Here is a 14294-nt window from a genome sequence, read left to right as displayed (position 1 = left end):
AATGTTAAGTGGCATAGAATTAAGGAAGAAGAATCTAGATGAAGTTTTAATAATAGTAATCAGCAAACTTCCCAAATGCAATTTAGTGCTAAAGAGGATACTTACTACTATGTGCTCTGGCTTCCACCAGCAATCCTTTCCTAGGAGTGATTCTGTGGCTGCACCTGCACAGCCATAATTTGCTAGAGAGAGAGATAATTTTATCAGTCCTGATCACTCAAAACTCATCAATGGCTGAGTTTTATTTCTTTATCCAAATTGACCACTTTCTTGTCACTTATGCAGATGTTTTGCCCTGTTCTTTTTATTCAACACCCATTCCTTTCACATACACTACAAATATAGGGGATTTCTTCTTCTTGCCAGTGCTAGAATTTTTATATAGTAGAAACTATGAATGGCAGTCTGCTCGGAACTGGGAACAGGGAGAACCAAACACTGTTTTTCCTAGCTGTATGTTAATTGAAGGAAGGTTTATGGGGGTAATTGAGATTATGCTGGAGGGTGCTGAAGTGAGACCTTAACGGACTAACAGATAAGCTACAAAGCAAGATTCCTAGAAAGGAATCACATCATACTTTGAGGTGAAACTACCAGGTCAGAATATAACTAAAGTTCAGGATCACAGACAGGTAAAGAAAAAAGGAGGGCATGGAGCGTGGTTGATGGGATTCCATTAAACATCTCTGAGTAAGGGGCATCCTTTTGGCAGATATTGATTACCCATTAACGCTACAACTGAGTACCAGACAAGGCTGGTATAAATAAAAAGTTCTAAGCTTCAGTAGTGAGAAATAAACTTACTCAAGTTTCTTTATAACATTATTGTGAAGATCTGCCACGATCCCATATGTTACAGGGTCCTTCAACCATTTCTAGTAATGATGTACAAGTCTTTGAATGGTTTCCAAGGTGCATTTTCCCAAGTCATGTTGCTTAATTGGAAGTACAATAGAAGCTTCCAATGTGAGAGAAAAATAAAGAGAAAATGTACCCTTTCTGTGTCCGTTTTTTATATGGTTTCCTTCATTGTGATAGCTTCACTATTAACATGCTGAAATTTTGCTTTCTTTTCACATTGCTTGAAGATTTCTCTTGCAATGAATTCAGAGCTGTGGCCTAGAAAGCATGTCATGGATTCTACCTGCCTTTCTGTCCTCTTTAAGAGGCAATGTGTTAGAAGGGACCATGCCCCTGGCCTAAAAATCAGAAATAATTACCCTTCCTAGTTCTACCATTTTTTAAATGTGTAATTTCAAACTTCAGTTTACCACTCAAAGCTTCATTTTTAAAATTGAAGAGTGAACTATTTCTCTGATTTTCCAAACATTTTTTTTTTCTTTTTGGACTAACATCCTTATTTGCAAGTGGAATTTTATTCAAAAACACCAGCATATAAAACAGAGCAAAAGGGAATATCTTAATTTGAAGAAGAGAAAGAGCGGGCGATATATGGAGCCGTGTCCATTTGATCCCATGCCCTCCCCTCCACCTTCACTGTGTTAGCCCCAGAGTCACTTCTGTGGAACTCAGGAGATGAGAACCTATTTTAAAAAGCACGAATCTAGATAAGCCTTTCTAATCCTAAATTCTGAGATCCATTGATAATTTACCTCACTCTTCTCTAATTGGGTGCAGAGCATCTGGCTCAATTTCAATTAGTGTGTGTAATGTCAGAGAAAATCAGGAAGTAAAAACCTTGCAAAAGAGAAAAAAGAACACAGCACTACCAGAAGTGCCCCAGGCTCCGGAGCCAGGGCGTGGGAGCCCGAGGCCTCAGCCATGCCGCGCAACATCCGCAACCAGACCAGCAATAATCACCAAGCCACTGGAAGCCCCTTTGGGCTCCCCTGACAAAAAGAGGGCGGTGCCAGGGGCCTTGACCATGCTCCCTTCCTCCTCTCCCTAGTCTATCCCCCTCCACCTTTCTCTTCCTCCTCCCCCTCAACTGCTCTGCAACAACATCTTAGAATGTAAAAAATAATAATAATAATAAATAAAAATTTTTAAAAAGAACACAGCAGCAGAAAACCAACTTCAAATCTTTGTAGGAATATTTGTAAATTGGTTTGAATTCCACTGTTACATCTGCTGCCATCACTTACTGAGTTTGGATCTGTAGAGCTAGCTTTGTGGAGTTCGGGCTCTCCCTTAATGATGAATGCAAGGACAACCTCTCCCTATGGACTTGTGCTTGCCCCAGAACCCAAGCCTTCCTCGATGAAGGAGGAACCTGTATGGATAAATTTGTGCACCCCTACCTGCCATTGTGTCTTGCAGCACTGGGAACTATCATCCAGAATCCAGCGGCCCAATCACCTCCACAGTGCCCCTGTGTCTCCATAGGTCCTCTCTATGGCCAACCAAATAAAGGGCTAGGAGCAGAATAAGAAAGATCAGCTGCAAAGAAATTTTTTTTTTTTTTTTTGGTGACCAGCAAGGGGATCGCAACCCTTGGCTTGGTGTCGCCCACACTGCGCTCAGCCAGTGAGCGTACAGGTCATCCCTATATAGGATCCGAACCCACGGCCTCAGTGCTCCTAGCGCCACTGTGCTCCCAGCGCAGCACTCTCCTGAGTGAGCCACGGGGTCGGCCCAGAAAATAATTTTTAAAATAATAATTACTACCAGTTCTTGAGCACTCACTATATGCCCGGTACTATGCTAAGAGTCTTATCACTATGCATACTGTAGCAACAATCTTATAAGGGTGTTTTTACTATCCCCTTGTCACAGATGAAGAAACTGAGACTCAACATTTTTTAAGAATCAAAGAAAATAGCTAGCATGCCAACAAAGACCACATGCCAGATATTCTCCCCCCCGCCCCCCTCCCACTGGAGCTAAGCTTGGAACACCAACCTGCTTAGCTGAGACCCAGAAATCCTGACAGACTCTTGCAGCTCTGGATGACTGGTCTGGTGCAGTTGACAAATTGTCCACAGGGAGTCCATCAACCAAAAGTAGGCCACTTACTAGTAAAATGATCTAACATTTAAAAATACCACTAGATGTTTAGAAAATATTTTAGATCACTGACTATGGTGGAAAGTAATTTACATTATGGAAGCAATCATTTAATCACTGCAATTAGCCAAATTATTACCTATTCAGCTAATTATCTTTTAATTATGTAATTTAAAAAATTAAACATTATATTATTCTAGCCAATGCCAAAATCTTATTTCATAATTTATCACTGAAAAGTGTAATTTACGATACAGTACAATGTAATTTCCTACAGAAATTTTTCATTTAATTGTTAATTATAGGATAAATCTTCCCATAACTGCCATGACCTGTACATAACCGCTGAGGGAACTTGGCCTTTCAAGAAAATGCAACTGTAGGTTTCCGATCAAGATGGTGGAATAAACAGTCTCCAGCATCACTCTCTCCTACAAATCAACCAACTTATAACTATTAAAAAGCAATGACAGCCAAGCTGGGGCCATTAGAGCCCAGGGGAAGAGGAGGAGAGACCTACAGAGTGCATGAAAGAGGGGAGAAGCCACAATGAGAGAAAGAAAGAAACACCCTGACCCTTTTGAGCCCCAGGTGCTCCCAGGCTAGAGCTGCTGAGCACATGGAGCAGGAGCTGGCAAAAGCCACAGTTGTGCCCATCAGATGAAGTTGCTTGGAGGCTGCAGGGGAGAAGAGGGCCTTGGTGGCCCCCAGGACAGTAAGACCACTAACAGGGTTCTCGTGGACCCACACAGGAGCAAGGAGCCACAACAACTGAAAAAAAGGAGCCACTCAGAGGCTGGTAAGTCATTGCAAGGTCTGTCCCATGGGAAGTGTTTGGAACACTGGTGGTGGGGGAGATGGGCCCACTGGAAGAACACTGGGGCACAGCAAGGACAGCAGATCTGCCCCCCAATCAGCACAAGCCCACTCAGGGGAGACTGGTCAGGAATACAGATCTCCAGGGAGTGCAGTTTGCTAAAAAGACTTAGGCCCAGACCAGAGTTTCCACACAACCCAGGTGTACCACATCTCATGAGACCCGGAAGTACCTATAAAGTCAACCAGTAAAACCTGAGCTGCACAAAAAGCCTTCCGCAGGGAGTCAGCAGCAAAGCAGCAATTTCTCTCAACCATAAGGCTCAAGTGCTGGTCCCCACAGGAAGTTCCCCAATTTTAGAAGTAAGCAAAGGACAACAAAATAGTTCCAGTGCAGAGTTTAAGTGGTAGGAACAGCAAATAATCCAACACAGAGCTGAAAGAAAAAATAAAATACCCACAGACCAGAGACAAAGTTTAATATTAACTAGTAAAGGTCTCACATCACCAAAGAACACCTTTAAAACCTAGAAGGACTGGAAGCCCCCTGGGCTACTAAGCCAGGAAGTGGGGAGGGCTGGGGGCCTCAGCCATGCCTCTGACACCTGCAACCAGTCTGAGGGTTGGGGGCTAAGGGCCTCGGCCATGCCCCCCGACACCCACAACCAGCTCAGAGATGACCACCAAGCCGCCACAGGAAGCACCCCTGATTCTCCCGAGCTGGGACAGTGGGGGACTGAGGGCCTTGGCCACACGCACCCTGCCCAACACCTACAACCAGCCCAGCACCAACAACCGACCTGCCACAGGAAGCACACAGGGCTCCTGAGCTGGTGTGGTTGGGAGGCGAGGGCTTCAGCCACACCCCTGTGACATCTGCACTCAGCTCAGCAATGACCAGGCCACTGCTGGAAGCCCCCTGCTCTCATGAAGGAATGAAGGGGGTGCCACAAGTCTCAACTCCACCCCTCCTCTTTCCTCTTTCTCCCACCATATTTCTTTCCCCTATCCTCTTTCCCCTTCCCCCCAGCTGCTCCGCAACATCATAGAATGTAAGAAAATAATAATAATATTAATATAAATAAATAAATAAACATTAAAAAAAAGAAAATGTAATTGTAGAAAGTAAGGTAAAACAAAAGCGGTCAGGTTTTCCTGACTTGCTAAGAAAGTTTGGATTTTCCATACAAAAACCAGATGGCATCATCAACCTAGCAGTGGTTCTCAACTGGCTCCATTTGAATGTTCTGGGATGCTTTAAACAAACAAATAAAAACAACCTGATGCCTAGGAGTTATCCCTTGGAATTATGATTTAATTGGTTGTGGTGGGGCCCACCCTGCTTTAATAATCTCTGCAGATTATTCTAATGTGTAGGCCAGGGTTGAGAACCACTGTGAAGGTGATTTTAGTCTGTATTGCCTTTAGTTTTGTTTTGTTTGTTTTGGAGGTAGTTGCTGGTAGACACTGAGTCAAGAAGCATACTTGTGTGATGGGCATGTAGGGAGAAGTAAAGAAGGATTATAAGAATGAATGCGAGAAGATCTAGACAACCATCCTGACTATATGTATACAAACTAGAGATTTGGAATTTTGCAGTGGAGAGAGTTGAGACAGAAGTTACAGGCCAAGACTCTAGGTAGTCACTGGGTTGTGAAAACATGCCAGTATCATTTGTCAGGGACTTACATAAAGGTCAGGGATTTTAGTAGATAATTTACCTGCTATGGGGCTGTGCACATTTGATCCTAAAGCAAAAGTTACCTCATACAAACTCCTTATAAAATTCTGGACCACCCTTACTTTGAATTCAAAGAATCTATTTAAGAATTTAATATATGAGGTTTTCCTTGATTCCTACTCAGTTCTCACAGAGAAAAAAAAATATTACTTGAATAAAAAACTTGTAGATACAATAGCCATAGTCAACAATGCTGTGATTCCACTCAATTCATTTCAGCATACAAATACATACGTGACACCAGGTCCTTGGTGAGATACTTCCTGGATCACAAAGTTGAATGACAGATGGTTTCTGCCCCAGGGGGCTCACAGTCTTATTTCCTGTACTTTCTGACATTGCCTAGAGAAAATATGGAGGAACCTTGGCTTCAGGTGGGTTCAGTCTCAAATGAGAGAGCAAGCATGATCAGGAGGCTGTCTTCAGCCACCAAAGATGTTTCTACTAGAGAAGCTCAATGATTGTGATGTTCTAGACACTAAACAGTTAAGTTAACCAACCCGGACAGCCCCAAAACAAACTGTGTGAAACCTGAGCACAGAACTCAAAAGGAGGTATGCGTGAGTTGGCCCTTTTTTAAAAAACAAAACAAAACAAAAAACACCTTTATTGAGGCATAATTGACTCAATCAACTACAGATATTTGAAGTGTACAGTCTGATAAGATTGATACTCCCATGAAAGCATCAGCACCGTCAAGATAATGACCCCATCCATCATCCCCAAAAGTTTCCTCTTGCATCTGAAGGGATTCAGAATATGCCATTTTGACATATTGATTATTTTGAACTGAAGGCACTTGAGAAACAACAGATGCAAAAGAACTCTCTCACCATCCCCTATCAACCTAAGAGCAGGTCATAAAATTTCCCATGAGAAAGGTGTCCTCCCTTTACCAGGAGAATGTTCTTATCACCAAAGACTGGGAGTTGAAATGTACTTACACTAACCAACCTACTAAAATAACCCTTATCTTCTATTATCCCCCATATATTTCCTAGTCACTGTCTCACAATTTACTGCCTCAGTCCAAATGCCTTTTGTCTTGTCACATCTCCACAATTTATTGTTCTTTGTGTAAGTGGCTATATAAGCTTTTGGGCCTCATGGCTTTTTTGGGTCTTCATTTTCCTTTTGAAGGCTTCATGTACATGTAAAAATATTAAATAAAGTTTGTATGCTTTTCTCCTGTTACTCTGTCATATATCAGTTTAATTCGTAAGCCCAGCCACAGAACCTAAGACAGTAAAAGTAAGTTCTTCTAGAGGTCTTTGTAATCCTTCCCTCCACCCCTCTCTCCATTCTGATGCAATTACTGTATTTATCTGCTTTCTATCACTATAGATGAGTTTGCATATTTTTAGAATCTTACATGAATAGAATCATACAGTATATCCAACTTTTTGCAATTGACATAATTATTTTGAGATACACCAATGTTGGTGTATGGATCAGTAGTTCATTCCTTTTTATTGCTGAGTAGTAGTTCATTGCATGCATAGACCGTAATTTGTTTATCCATTCACCTTTGATGGATATTTAGGATATATTTTCTTAACAGTATCCTTCAAAGAGCAAAAATTTTTAATTTTTTAATTTTGATGAAGTCTAATTTACTTATTTTTTATTTTATGGATAATGATTTTGGTGTCATACCACAGTCTTGATTACCATAGCTTTATAAATCTTGAAATCAGGTAGTGTTAGTGCTCCATCTTTGTTCTTTTTTTAAAATTGTTTTGGTAATTATAGATTCTTTACATTGACTTGAGACCTTTCTTCTTTTCTAACATAGATGTTTAGTGCTATAAATTTTCCCCAAAAGTATTGTTTTAAAGCCATCCCACAAATTTTGATAGGTTGTATTTTCATTTTCAATCAGTTCAAAGTACTTTCTCATGTTCTTTTTTATTTCTTCAAGGTGTACATTATCGAGAAGTGCGTTGATGCCAGCCAAATATTTACAGATTTTTTGTAGATCTTTCTGTTATCAATTTCTAATTTAATTCCATTGTGATCAGAAAACATACTTTGTGTGACCTGAATACTTTTAAATTTACTAGGATTTTTTTTGGTCTTCCTTGGTAAATGTTCTGTGTGCAACTTGAAAAGAATTTATACTCTGCTTTTGTTGGACACAGTGATCTATATAGATTTCCCTGCATAGGTTTTAATTATCCATTTATTACTGGGTTTCGAGACCAGTTATAAAAACTACTAAAGATTTTTGTGCCATATCTTTTAGAAAAATAACTTGTAACAGTTTTTTTGATTGAAATGCTTGTTTTGTGAATTTCTAATGCAGGCAAAGTACAAAGCATTATTCTTGGTTTCTAAATAATATCCTTAACCAGTGGGTTGGCATCAGAGAGCTAGATCACTAGCTCATACACAGGAAGAGAGTTCTGGATTACCTAGTGTAGTGGATTGAATTATGTCCCTCCAAAACTATTGAGGCTTGAATTGTCTCCCAACTTTTATGTATTAGAAACTTAGCCCCCACTGTGACTGTTAAGAGGGTAGGAAATCCTACCATGGTAATTGGACGGTAGAACCTTAAAGAGGTGATTGGATTGCAGGACCATATAGTAGAGAATGGATTAAAAATCGTGGTCAGGGGTGTGGTTCTGAGGGCTTTAAAAGAAGAGGAGAATCTGTCTCTCTCTTCTCTCTGCTTCTACCATCTTGTAGTGTGAGATCCCTGGGTCGCTGTCACCTACACCAGATGGACTTTGGACTTCCCAGCCTCAGAAACTGTAAGCAAATAAACTTCATTTTCTTTATAAATTACCCAGTTCCACGTATTTTGTTATAGCAACACAAAACAGACTAATACCCTTTAATCTGGAAAATATGATTAATTCTACATTCTTATAAATATTAAATGATGTTACTTCCAAGCAATTTTTGTCACTGTTTTAAAAATATCAAGCTTGCAATAACAGCAAGAATTGGGAGTGACCTAGATGCTATATAATAGAATTGCTTTGCTATGTTATATTTACATAACTGTATATTATGCAGTCATTAATATTGTTCTAAACACTTTTCTAAGAACTTGACATGGATTATGTCACTTAATCCTCACAATTCTACCTTATGACATAGAATTCATTCCCTCATTTTACAGATGAAAAAACTGAAGCGCGATGAGACTAAACAGTGGGTTCAGGACTCAGGCAGTCGAACTCCAGGACAACACATACTCTTGTCTACCATTCTGTGTGCTTATTCACATACAATGCTTGGGTGTCCCCTGTATTCCACCTCAGGGCAGAGTGATCTTTCAGACTCCTGACCCAGCTGTGCCTAAAATGTAAAGACCTGAATTAGTTTACTATCCCCAAGCTCAGAAACTGCCCCAGATTAGTCTCACCACCATCTGCTACAAATTTCTCTTCCTATCCCCACCCCACTTAACTCTGCCGAGTTCTCATTGGGTGGGCGATTTGAACTCAGACTGATGCTTTAGTTATGATCCAATATTCCATTAAGAAGCAGTTTTCAGTAACTGTCCCTTGGTTCCAGACACCAAGGCCCCTGATCAAAGGGCATCGAGTTCCACACCCTACTCCCAGCCTGACTGCAGTTCCCACTCCTGTGCCTATCCTAAGCCTGCCTTATTCCTGCAGAGGTGTCAGAAATTTAGCCTAACACATCTCTGTGACTGAGAACTCACTATCTCTAAAGGCATCCCTTTCTCTTTAGACAATTCTGCTTATTAGAAAGTTAGTTCTGATATGAAGCTCAAATCTGTTTCCCAGTAGTTTCCACTCAGTGGTCCTAATTCTTCAGCTTGGTCAAAAGAAGTCCAATTCCTCTCCACATAATAATGCTCCAAGAATGTTAAGAATCCTCCTGAGTTTTCTCTTCTATCTAATGGCCCAGCTACTTAAAAGCACTCCTCAAATGTCATGATTTGAAGGTTTTCCCACCTTCCTGCTCCCTTTCCCAGAGACTGGTCCGTTGGTCTATATAGTAGGGGTAACAAACTCAATCATCTATGAGAGCTTGGCTGGAAATACTATACATAAGTGAACCGAGGACTAGAGAGTATAAGGCCTACTCCACAGGGGACAGCAGCTACTTAGCTCCAAATGATTATTGTAGGGAGAAGGTGTGCTTAGACTTGTCAGATTTCACTAGTTTTTAAGAGAATCTAAAAATCAAGATTATGTGAAATTTCTTGATTTTTTTTTATTATTGACATTATTTTACTTTTTAGCTCCTCTTCCACCTCCACACCCCCAGACCAAAGATCCAGCCTGTGGCCACCGGTTTGAGACTTCTAGTCTACAGCTTTTTAAAAGAGACAAAGCCAGGACAAACTCAAGGACATTGGTGTGGTCGGAACAGTGCAGGGTAGACCTACTCTAGATCAGTGGTTCTCAACACACATGGAATAGGATGGTACATCAGAACCCTAACTTCAAATCTTATTAGAACCTTGGGAAGAAGGGACTCTTCCATGTGTATTTAAAAAAACACTATTCCCAGGTGATTCTAATGTTTCCTGCTCCTAGTTAAAAACCATTATTCTATCTCTTGTTCTTGACAAAGACTCTCCTTTGACCAAACTTTTGTCAGATTTCTCTGAGTTCTCCGCTTACCTAGGCCGACACTTGGGCTTCCTTCTCTGTCCTTATAGAATTTAATTTGAGCAAGAATCCTAAATCAGTTTACAGAAAAATTCCCCACTCTTCCTATCTGACCACCCTCCATGTCTTATCACTCTGGCCCGCCTTCAGCAATAATCCTATCAAGTCAGTTTACCAGAAACCCCCTTATCCTTGATGTTGCCCCCTTTTTTTTCCTGGTGGCTGGGCATGGGGATCTGAACCCTTGACCTTGTTGTTATAACACTATGCTCTAATCTACTGAGCTAACCAGATAGCCCCTTGATGTTTCCTCTTAGTAATTTTCCACCCACTGATCCCCAACCCTGTTCCCTGGTTGTAAATTCTGACTCATCCTTTTTGAACTTGGAGTTAAGAACAATCTTTCTCTCCCACTGCAAGACCCCATTGCAGTGGTTCCTATACCTATCACATGTCCTCTACCCCTTGAATAAAGTCTGCCTTACTATCTTTAACAAAAGATATAAATTTTTTTTTGTCTTTAACAGTCTCAATTCTATTAATTTGTTCTCAAATTTGGCTAGACATTGGAATCACTTGAAAAGTTTTAAAAAATACTGACGCCTAGATCCCATCCCCCAGAGATTCTGATTTAATTGGTATAGAGTGTGGCTCGAACAGAAGGTGTTGTAAAAATGCCCCAGGTGATTCTAATGTGCAGTAAAGTTTGACAACCACTATTCTAGATAGTGTGCTCCAATTAAATCATTCTAAACTCATCTTACCTCATTTTGGCAGCCACTTTATGCTGTTAACTCATATTAAGTTAATCAACTAGTTCCTATAAGTTTTTTCTTTCTACAAGTCAATTGCTTAGTCACATTACCTCCAACCTCTACTTGTGCCGCTGACAATTTAATCCTTTTAAAATTTTATTTTGTTAAATAGAGTCTGTGGCTCTAGTCAGTCAAGATTTTCTCACATCTTAATTCTTTTATCTAATGTATTTTCTGTTCCTCTCATCTTTACGCAATCCAAACATTCAAAGAGCCTGTTTTTTATCTAAGATATTGATTGAAATGGTGAACACAATGGAGGATCTTGCTTCTGTCCATGAGGGTCCTCCCTCCAGGATGACTTTGGACATTTAGGTATGCTCACTCAACTAGTTTCAATGTCTGATTTTCCTTTTGTCCAGATCACATTTATTTATTTTTCATAAGTAATTTATGGGAAATGAGCCCTCTTCCAGGCTTTCTGACAGTTTCTTCCTAGTCTCCTTTGTAGGTTACTCCTTTCTCCGAGGAAGCACTCATCACTCAAAAATGTTGGATTTCTTGATTATTCCACTTGGATCCATGCTTTTCTAATCCATGTGTTTTTCACTATATTTTAACCATTACTTGTAGACTGATGGCTGTTGGGCTTCATTTTCCCCCTAAGTTTCAGGATCATATATATAAGGACTTGCTGGAAATCTCCAAAGAGATAATTTACCAGTTCCTTACATCAACAGTTCAAAACCTAATTCTTCATATTCCCCATGCCCAAACATGGTTCTTCTGATTTCCCTATATCATCTGTAAATAACACTTATCTAGGTACCATGCTGGAAATCTATGAGTTATTCTAGATTTATCATACACTTGTATTCCTAAATCTAATCAGTCACTAAATTATGCCTATCTTACATCATATATTTCTCAAATCCATTCCTCCTCTCAAACCATACCATAGCTACCCAAGTCCAGATGTTAACCTCTTCTTGATTAGATTCTATCAATCTAATCAAGATCCACTAAGCCAGGCTCCTGATTTCCAGTTTTGACTTACATCATTGTCAAATGGACTCGTCTAATTTGCAAATCTGACAGTTTTACTCCAGCAATTGAAATGCTTTGATGGTTCTCCTTTGCTATAATGAACTCCAAATTCATCAGCGTGACAAACAATTCCTTCTATGAATCTGGCCTCAATCTGCATGTCTTTCAATTTTCCACTTTGCACTTCATAATAAATATCACACCAAGTTTCATTACCCTGCTGAACATGCTACCTTGTGCCCTGTGCCACTGCTGAAGCAGATCTCTCTGTCGGGATAACTCACTTCATCACAGAGCTAATTTCTGTTCATTCTTCAGTACTCAGCTTGCACCTTGTCTTCCTCAGGTTGGTAGACTGCCCCCTCAGAGCTCTTACTCCTCTCACAGCAAGTACTACTTTATTTGGATTTATCCCCTTAAGTATGTGGCTCCTCTTCCAGATAATTATTTATTTTTATATTTCTAGTGCTTGGTATATAGTAAATACTCAAGAGATGGTGGCTGTACTTTTAGTGAAGACCGGATACTCACTATGAACATTTCCCTGGTCTATCTATCTATCTATCTAGAAAACCTGACCCCCCCCAAAACAACAAATTATTCTTTCACTAGACATAATTGTTCTTAGTAAAACCAAGTACATTGATCAATGTTTCTTTACCTAGAAGCAAAGTAACTTTTCTATAAAGAGACACATAGTGAATATTTAGACCTTTGGAGATGACATGGTCAATTAACTCTGCTATTGTAGCATGAAAGCAGACATAGACAATTAGTAAATAAATGGGGACAGCTGCATTGCTATAAAACCTTATTTACAAAAATAAGCAATGGACTGCATTTGGTCTGTGGGCCATAGTTTGCCCACTCCTGATCCAGAAGCTTCCAAAGAAACTTTTAAAAAATCCAATATCTCTCTCCCGCAGGAGGCCTATAGGCTGCTGTCATAGCTCTAATAATTCCTGAGAAGTTCTAGCACATTTTGCAAGTACTATACTCAACGCCAACATCAATGGGTGGCAGAAAATAGCCATCACTGCTATTGGGTGGTGGTGGGGGGGGTGAATATATATGCTTTTATGGCATTGAGGAAAACAGACACTGACCTCATCAGAGGTTAAAGGGTTCACTAAGCATGAGGTGGTCAGTGTGATCACTATCATACCAAATCCAGGCCAGTACAAGATTCCAGACTGGTTCTTCAACAGAGAGAAGGATGTGAAGAATGGAAATTACAGCCAAGTCCTGGCCAATGATCTAGACAACAAGCTCCGTGAGGACTTGGAACAACTGAAGAAGATTATTGGCCACAGAGGGCTGTGCCACTTCTGTGGTCTTCATGTCCAAGATAAGCACACCAAGACCACTGGTCTCTGTGGCTACACCATGGTTGTGTCTGAGAAGAAATAAGTCCATAGGCCTTGTCTGTTAAGGAATAGTTTAGTGGGGGGGGGGGGGTTGGCTGGTTAGAACACAGTGTTATAAAACCAAGGTCAAGTATTCATATCTCCCTACTGGTCTGCCACCAAAAAAAAAAAAGATAGTTTATTTTCCTAAAAAAACATCTAGTCAATGGTGCTTAATATGCAAAATCTTTCTTCTTCCACTTCTTGAAAATAGGAACGGTACTTACCTATGCCAAGTCTATTGGCACTTCCACCATTCCTTATAGTTCTACATTCTTTACAGATTAAATCAACAATGTAATTTGAACATTCTTCACAGAGCATTGAGGTACAATTTATTAGAGTTGGGAAACTAGAGTAATTAGGTTCTCCCACTTTGGGCTTCTCTTTCTCTTACTAATTCCTCTCCCCCTCCCACTTCCCACTCTGATCAGTAAGAACACAGAAGTAAAATTGAGGTTGAGTAGCTTGGTTTTTCCTAAGTAACCTTTCAACAGTACTCATAGATCACTGCTGACTTGCTTCACCCAATGATCTGCTGCCTCCTGGTTCCTCTTTTTAAAATAAACCTTAAAAGTTGTGTTTATTGTTCTTTGAATTTTTGCAAACCTCAACTTATTTTGATCTCTAAGTTTATGTTACCCCATGTACTTGCTCTCGGTCATGTTTTCTTTATTCATATAGCACTCTTCATTCTGTAAGAGGAGGGTTCCCTTTACTGCATGTGACAGGAGACTGTATAGAAATAGGACTGGAAATAGGATTTTCAGTTATAGGGAAAAGTATCCAGCTGTGGTGTATGAGGGGGCAACCCAGCTTACCAGACTTTGATATCCATTTGAATGCGAAGCTCCGTGAAGGCAAGGGTTTCTTTATTTTTTTTTTTTTCTTCTGTTTTGCTCACTGTTATATTTCCAGGTCCTAGAACAATGCCTGACACTCAATAAATATTTGCTGAGTAAAT

At 40.1% G+C, this 14294-nt stretch overlaps 1 pseudogene; it reads left to right on the top strand.

The window, feature by feature from the left end:
* The first annotated feature begins 2157 nt into the window (after nt 1-2157).
* Nucleotides 2158-13334, top strand: LOC134379091 (small ribosomal subunit protein uS13-like; annotated as a pseudogene).
* Nucleotides 13335-14294: the final 960 nt, after the last annotated feature.

The sequence above is a fragment of the Cynocephalus volans genome, chromosome 5, assembly GCF_027409185.1.
Source record: "Cynocephalus volans isolate mCynVol1 chromosome 5, mCynVol1.pri, whole genome shotgun sequence".
In the NCBI taxonomy this organism is placed as follows: Eukaryota; Metazoa; Chordata; class Mammalia; order Dermoptera; family Cynocephalidae; genus Cynocephalus; species Cynocephalus volans.
This window is presented reverse-complemented; position numbering and strand designations above follow the sequence as displayed.